Source organism: Dipodomys spectabilis, unplaced genomic scaffold (assembly GCF_019054845.1).
Source record: "Dipodomys spectabilis isolate Male_0828 unplaced genomic scaffold, ASM1905484v1 ptg000783l, whole genome shotgun sequence".
NCBI classification, from domain to species: Eukaryota; Metazoa; Chordata; class Mammalia; order Rodentia; family Heteromyidae; genus Dipodomys; species Dipodomys spectabilis.
In genome coordinates, this window is record NW_024871460.1 from 26,388,736 (window position 1) to 26,397,500 (window position 8,765).

Below are 8,765 nucleotides of genomic sequence, written 5' to 3' on the forward strand. Positions count from 1 at the left end.
ATATACCCCATTGCAAAAGTCCTTTTATCGGAATTGCCACCCCTGACCATTCTATTCAAAATAACACACTTGCTGTTCAATCACACAACATCACAATCTTTATTGTTCTCTGTTGTATTTGTCTGGGCTCTGTATCTCAATTAGAATGCAGGTTACAAGAGCAGGCCTTACCTTGGTTCTCTAATAAATAGACTGTACCTAGATAAGTGTCAATCACGACATATCTGCTCAGTAAATATTTACTGAGTAAGAGCCTAGTATCTATCTATCTATCTATCTATCTATCTGTCTGTCTGTCTGTCTGTCTGTCTGTCTGTCTGTCTATCTATCTATCTATCTGTTCTAAATGAATTCTCAAGTTTCAAATCAATCCATATAATTGCCCTTACCTACCAGAAGGGAGATCTATTTCTTTAAGACATATTCCAGTAAGAATTATATTTGAAATCTACTGAAGAACCTCTACCAGGGACATAAATGATAAAGATACTTACTGATTTTTAATTTCATGAGACAAGCCAATGGAAAATGCTACTACTTTGGGGTTTTTTTGTTTTGTTTTGTTTTAATTCTGGTCCTGGGGATTGAACTCAGGGTTTGGGTGCTGTCCCTGAATTTATTTTGCTCAAGGAAAGTGCTTTGCTACTTGAGCCACAGCTCTACTTCATGGTAGCTTAGTGGAAATAGGCGTCTTACAGACTTTCCTGCCCAGGCTGGCTTTGAACCATGATCCTCACATCTCAGACTTTTGAGTGGCTAGGATTACAGGCATAAGCTACCAGCACCCAATAATTTTTCATCTTTTCATGATTTTCATCTTCAACTTTGTTTACAAAGTTTTAAGCCTTCTTAGCCTTCTAGCAGTTCAAGAGAGTCCAGTGGATAAATCAATACGAATTCCTTGCTTAGATAATAACACCATTTTAGTTTGCCTTGCTTATAATGGTGTAGTTCTCTGGATGTTGTATCCTCTGTCACCACCATCCCTACGTAACCCCCTTCCCCACCACCTTTTGTCTTTCAATCTTTTTTTTTCCAGACAAGTAATTCTTTAATTCCTCAAATGGAATGTTTATTTTAAATTCTATGTGTTCTTGAACCCCTAAATCCTCAGACAGCCTTCTCAGCTGGTTTACCCTGAGTTCATCTTCTTTGTTATGACAACCTCCAATGAGGATGTTTGTGTAGAGTGACTCAGCTGCCTTCTTATCCAGCAATTTAGCAAAGGCTCTGATCTGCAATGGGTGATTCTTTTCAGGCCTGAACTGGCCAATGGAAACCAGTAAATATCCTGGGGTTTTCTGTTTCTCATGTAAGAGGATGTCCAGAAATGTCTGTACATCACAAGGTGGATAAACAATGTTAGTGCAATGTCCAACCTCCCACAGTGCAAGAATATGGTTTAGGGCCCAAGAAGAATTCACCATGACCACATCGCTACAAGAACCAACAAGCTCATAAATAAAGGCAAATAAATAGTAGTAGATGAGTTTTACTTTGCTGAGAAAAGGATTCCTGGTAATGAAGCCTGCATTATTAAAGCCAACACTTTGATTCTTCACCGCAGACAGCATGTCAGTGCTGATAGTGGGGATAATGAACATAACTTCCAACTCGGCAACCTCCTACATACTTAAACAGAGGGAATGTGAACGCATAGCCCATGGAATCAATGTAAACATCAGCGCCTCCCAGCCAAGGACAATGGAGCCAAGAGTGTGAAGTGAAGGTAGTGTGAATCTTCCACAAGGTAGCGTTTCTTTAAGAACAGGAATTTCACTGGATGAATTAATCTGATGTTAAATCTTCTGAAAGCACCTTCTAGTATCTCTTGACCAGTGACATTAACATCACCAGTATAAACTATGTATACTGCCTCAGGATACCTACTTTTTCTGAAGGGCTCTCAAAGTACACCATAAAACTTTCTCCTCCTCCACCAGCATTGCAATATGGATGAAAAAATGCTTTCTCCCACTTTTGCTGGTTGATAATGACATTTTCATCCTTTGTGGCATCAGTCCAATGGCACAAAGAACAAGGACTAAACATACACATAAAGCTCTACATACAATTGGTCCTGGGAGGAACAATGAATAAAAACATGCAATAACTCACACAAGCACCAGTTCCCAGTGGCAGCTGCCATCTTCAGCCGATCGAGTCTTTTTTTAAAAATTATTTTAAACTAAAACGAGCAAGGAAGCAAAGATTTGTCGCTATTGTAATGATAAAGTCAGTATACTAGACATTTTAAAGACAAAGTAAGAATAATACTGACCTTAATAATTTTTTGTCATTGCTGTACTGCAGTTTAAACTCAGGGCCTCTCATTCACTGAGTTCCCTGTTTGTCTGTTATTCTACCAGTAGAGCCATGCCTCCAGTTTGGCCCTTGGCAAAATTCGTCTTCTTTCTTGCTTATGCTTTTGGAGCTGGTGACCCCATTTGATTTTTAGTTTCTTTGCAATTCAAGGACTCTACTAATTAGGATCTTAGACTATGTTAATAACCTCATGGAAGGCAATCCATTCTTTCAGATTGTTATAGTTGATGTTAAATGAAACATAATCTAAGCTTGATTCTTTTGATTCACCACTGGAAACCTCTTTCACACACTCAGTCTGTTACTGTTTATCATTATTTCTTACTTATAATACTCTCAGCCATTTTCCATTTGTGTGAATGTGTTTGTGTGCCAGCCAATTCAGATTCAATTTTAAAGCAGGATTTTTCATGAGACCCAATTAAGTATTTTTCTAATGTTCAAATATACAGTATATACCACAGGATTTCCTTAGTGCCCTAATTATGTAATGAAATACAAAGAAAATCAATCAGTTCCTCTGGCATGGGCTGGTTGTTATAAACTCATGCTGTTTATTGCTAGTGTCTGGGTTTCACTGAAATATTTTTCAGTATGCTTCGACTATTTTGATTACTGACCCTCAATCACACATTTTTTTAAGGAAATCAACAATAGCTTTGCAGTTTTCTACTTCTTTATTCTTCTGTTTTAGCCATTCCTGATTGTAAAATGACATATAACATAAAATTATATATTTGCATTCACAATATGAGTTCTTTTTAATATATGAAGTTTTCTAGTAATTTTATTCATAAAAATACAATGTAATACCATAGATAAAACCCTCTGTCCTATAAAGTGATCTACACTTTCTGATTTGGAAGTATATTAGTTTCATCAGGGAAAAAAAGACATAGAGTTGGTCAGTGCATTAGTTTCTTCAGTAGCTATAATAAAGAGATGAAACTTTAGTGTCTCAAACCAATAGAAATGCTTTTAGCCAAATTTCTGGTAACCCAGAGTAAAAAATCAAGGTATTGGTAGAGTAACTCTCACACTGTATCATGTTGTGGAGAATACTCTATTTTCTTGTTTTCACTTCTGGGAGTTGATAGCCATTATTGATGTTCTTTGGGATATAGCTATGTCACTCCAATCTCTCTGATATCACATGTATTATCTCCCTATGTCACTATAACCTCTTATATCACATAGCATCCTTCCTGCGTATTTTTTGTGTTTCCTCTTCTTTCTGTTGTAAACAAACTATTTATTGGATTCAGGGCCTAGCATATACATATTCTGAACACCAACAAATTCCCAATTTCAAAGTAAGATCACGATCCCAGGTATCAAGGGTTAGGACTTCAAAATAATTTTTTGGAGGATGTGTTGCTACCTACTATAGTCATTTCCCAAGCTGTGAATCTTTATCTAGTCACAGCTCTGACAATATGCAAAAATGACAGTAAGGGCCTTAGTGTGTAGCCCATGTTATTTTTCCCCTCTATTAGAGAAATTAAATGGGAGAAATTAGTTCTCTGTAGAGGTTTGACTGTTTCCTATTGGGGGACAATAATTTTGTCTTAATTAATTTTAACTCTAAGAGACTGTTTAAATCAGTGGTGTGCTGGTAAATTGGCTTATAAGAAAAAGCTTTCATGCATATTGTTGCTAAGTTGCATGATGTAAATGAGTATTACCATTGTAGTAACTTTCATGATATCCATGATTTCAAAACTTTTGTAATAGGATTTGTGAAGAAGTATGGTTGGTTTTAGCACACAGCTGAATTAGTTAATCAATTTGCTTCCTGGCAGTACATAATGTTCTTTCAATGTTATTGGAACAATAAACATAAATATCTTCCAAAAAAATACGCAAAGTGAAGCATTCACTACCAACAAATTTAACTACTTTTAAAATGAAAATAAGGTAGCATAAGATAGCATATATAAAGTCCCCAGCTATTTAAAAAGTCATATTCCTTAAAGTTGGTGAAGATGTAATGAGTTGGGATTACTCACACACTTTTAGTGGCTCTTTAAATTTTAATGGAAAATTAATAGAAAATAGAGAGAGGAAGGGTAGGTGAATGCAGTCATAGTATTCAATGTACATGTGTGAAAATGGGGATGAGTGGGTTTGGCACAGATGAAGAGGATGAGGGGGAGACATTAATGAAAATGCATTGTGCTGGTAAACTGACATGCTGAATTGAAACCCTTTTATACAGGGATAATTAACTAAATAGAAGAAAATGATTTTAACATAAAGATTCATCTTTGGGTTTAAAAAGGATGACATGGGCTAGTGTGGTGGTACATGCTTGTAATTCCAGCTGCACCAGGCAAAAGCAAGAGATACTACCTAGCAAACAATAAGAGCATAATGTCTGGAGGTATGGCTCAACTGGAGGCCCTGAGCTCAATCCCCAGTAAAAGCACAAACCAAACAAAGAAAAGCAGAACAAGATGTGAGGGAAAGGGTAGGTAGGAGGACAAGAGAATGATACGAAAGGTTACTCTGATCAAGATGTAGATTTTAAATTGTAATCCTCTACAAACATCTGAGATAAAAATAAAATAATCAACAGTAAAGCAAAAAGATGTATAAGTCTATAATACAAATGTAGATTCCTTCTGATCTGATTATCTCTTCAGCTTCATACAGTAGCTTTCACTTCTCTTTTGAGCTCCAAATACACTAAACTTTCTGCCATTTACAAATATAGGTAAGTACCCTCACAATGACACATAGAATTTCCCCCCTGTACTTTCTCCCTGCTGACATTTGTCTGAAGACTCCTCAGGCCTTTTGTATAGGGGACTTTCCAGAGAACTCTATCCAAAATGGTTCTTCTTCCATTCCTCTCTTTTACCTTGCTGTGCATTATTTTTCTAACACATCACTTTGTGTTATATTGCATGCTATTTGTTTTGTTTCCTCGTGCCATATGATGTGCATAAATGAGGACGTCTCCTGTAGAATTGTTATTGTTCTTTTCTTTTTCCTCATGTGGTATAGTTGAAGCTTATTTTCTGACTTGAATACTATGCTGAAAAAAAAATTTGGGGGGGGGGGGGGAGTCGATCATGGGGCTTGAACTCTGGGCCTGGACTCTGTCCCTCAGCTCTACAGTTCAAGACTAGCGTTCTGCCACTTGAGCCACAGTGCCACTTCTGGTTTTTGGAGATAAGAGTCTCATAGACTTACCTGCCAAGGCTGGCTTTGAACTGCAATCCTCAGATCTCAGCCTCCTGAGTAGCTAGGATTACAGGCATGAGCCAAAGGTGCCCAGCTGTGCTAGAATTTTTGAGGGTAAGGAATCTACTTACTTTCTGGTCCATCATGTGAAAAAAGAATGTGTCTGGCAATAGTAGGCCTTCAGTGTTACTTATGGAATAAATATAATAAGTAAAATTTAAAATGACTTGTAGATAAAATACAGTATCTACAATGTGTAGATAAATGATACAAAAGAGTATAAGTTTAAGTATTCTAAGCCAGAATATTCCATGTTAAATAAAACCTATTCAGCTAGATGTTATAATACAACTACAAATTATAGAGAGAATAAATGTGTTTTTATTCAGCAATCCTAGTAGATTTGAATCAGGATAATTCACAGTATGAATCTTCAAGAACTTTAATATTGTAAAAATGAGCCAAAACTCTAGCATTAAGCACTTTTCTATGTCACAGATCAAGTGATATTCTGAGTAAATAATATACTTAACGTCTGTCTTAAAAGACAAAAAGAGTAAGATAAAAGATAAAAGGTCAAAGATAAGTTTGTGAAGGTGGCTCAGTGGTAGAGTGCTTGCCTCACATGCATGAGTCCCTGGGTTCGATTCTTCAGAACCACATAAACAGAAAAAGCCAGAAGTGGAACCATGGCTCAAGTGGTAGAGTACTTGCCTTGAATTGAAGAGCCTCTGAGAGACAGCACCCAGGCCCAAAGTTCAAGCCCCACAACAGACAAAAACAAAAAAGATAAATCTAGATTTGGCTCCATTGACATCATGTTATTATAACCCTGGTTTGGGCAGTATTGAAATTTGAACTTGCAGTATTGAGACCTGGACTCTCAGTAGTAAGATTTGAACTAATAGCCTTATACTTAATAGACTGATGTTCTAGCACTTGAGTCATGACTACAGCCATTCATTGAGGTCACTTAATTTTTTAATAAGGTAATGTGGTTTTGTTTGGGGTAGCCTCAATCCTCCTTATCTTTGCTTTCTGAGTAGCTGGGATTACAGGTGTAAACCATTATGACTATGCTACAATCTTTTATACACCATCCTTAAAACAAAAATATTAAGCACAGTTTGTTAAATGCTAGAAGAAATACAAATAACTCCTATGGTAAGCATTAGTACTCACCAAAATTACTGATTTTCCTTAAGTACATGCCCCCTTGAAATTACGCATGACCATGTATCTTCCCTGGCCAATGACATATGGATAGAAATGATGAAAATTCCCTTTGGACCTAGGTATTTGTTGCTGAGGGTAATACCTTAAATGCTATTATCTCAGCCTTCTTAGATCTTGAAGCATCACATCCAGAAGAAAGGAGCTACATGAGATAATGAAGTCTTTGTCATTCTGTGTCCCTGAGCATATATGTCACCAATGTTATGTGTGTGTGTGTGTGTGTGCACGCGCATGTGCTTGTGCATGCGTGCATACATGTACGCAAGTCCTGAGTCTTGAACTCAGTTCTTGGGTGCTGACCCTGAGCTTTTTCTTTCAAGGCTGGCATTCTAGCTCTTGAAGTTCAGCTCTACTTCCACCTTTTTGGTGGTTAATGGAGATAAAAGTGTCACAGACTTTCTTACTGGGGCTGGCATCAAATATCAATCCTCACATCTCAGCCTCCTGAGTAGCTAGAATTACAGGCATGAGCCTCTGACACGCAACATGCACACACTTTTATTGGACGCTCTGTGAGTGAAAAATAAATGCTTCCAAGCACTGACAGTTTGCTATTTAGTTGCCACTCCAATATAACCAGCCTATCCTGACTGATAAAATCTTTTCTAGAAAGTTACTATTTATCTATGTAGTTACCTATGTTTTAGTGTGCCTAAGGGAAATTATTGGAAGTTCTGCTTTTACTCTCTTATGTCTTCTTGAGAAAAGTGATTTGTTTGGGTTTATATTATTTGCTTTAGGTTCAATGGTAAGAAAAGTTTATAAATATCTATGGGATGCAAATAAAAACAGTCTTGTTTTATTTCAAGGTAGAAGTAAGAGGCTCATTTTAATTTTTCTAGTTTCTAAAGGTTGAATTCAAAGAAACATGACAGAAAAACTGGACCTGTTTACCAAGCCACATTTGATACACATCATTTTTTATTTCCATACAATCTTCTTGTAACTGTTCATTTTGCATGCAAAAGCATAATGTCTCCCCTCCTCCCCTCCCCCAGTCTCACACACATGGAATCCCCTGTGAGACATCAACCTGGGAGAACAGCCCTTTAAGATTCTGTTGTGTCTATTCATTGCATATACTGCAGCTTTGTACGTGTTTATTTTGTTAGTTATATGTGTTCAGGCAGGAACTCAAATATGTGATTCTCATTCTAGCTTTCCAAGGGAATTCTCCTGAGGGGAGAAAAACAACGTACATTTCTCTTCTTATTTGACAAAACCAAAAACAAGTTTGGATTTAGACCCTTACAAGGAAATATGTCCCACACACAGTATGTGTAAAGGATTATCTTTATTTCCCTTCCAGTTTTGTATCTGTCCTGGTTCTAATAAGAGAAAATAGAGGCAACAAAGCAATGACTCTGAAACCACAAGGTCTGCTCTTTCCCACTCAATCACTGAGCAGGAAGAACAGAGCCCTTTGCAGACAAGTCAAACCTTTGAGGAGAAATGAAGGGGCACATCAGATTTTGTGCCTGGGAATGAGTGATCAAAATCTTTTTATGTTGGGGCTCAGTTAAGAAAAGCATGCATGCCAGTAAAGGCAGGAAATGCTTAACATGCTTAAGAGGGAAGGGAAATAAACAGTTTAGAAAACAAGTTGAGGGAGTAATGGTGCACCTGGAGAAATAGCTTCCTTAAAGTCAACGCTCTAAGGTTTCCAAGGCACAGAAGTGCATGAAGTCCACAAAAGTGTCTGCACCGACCAATTATGATTACTCTGGGCCTTTAATTACTTTTCAACTGATGTGGAACTCAAGATATTATCAATGTCTGCTCAGCTGAAGTAGACAGTTGAGTAATATAATATTAAGGCAGAAAGTGAACAAAAAAAATCAGGATGATGAATAGGGAATGCTACTAGAAAAAAATTTTTAAATTTTTTTGATAGGGTCTTTTGTTGGACATTTCCTCCTCTTATCTGCTTGTATTTTCACTTTTGAGTTGATAACTCCCAGACTAAGTTGAAACACAGTGATGTTTCTGCCATTCTCTTCGGAGTTCATTGTGAC

General features: G+C 37.0%; 1 pseudogene; it reads right to left on the reverse strand.

Annotated features, from left to right (window-relative positions):
* Nucleotides 1–986: 986 nt before the first annotated feature.
* On the reverse strand, nucleotides 987–2,149 carry LOC122102301 (annotated as a pseudogene).
* Nucleotides 2,150–8,765: the final 6,616 nt, after the last annotated feature.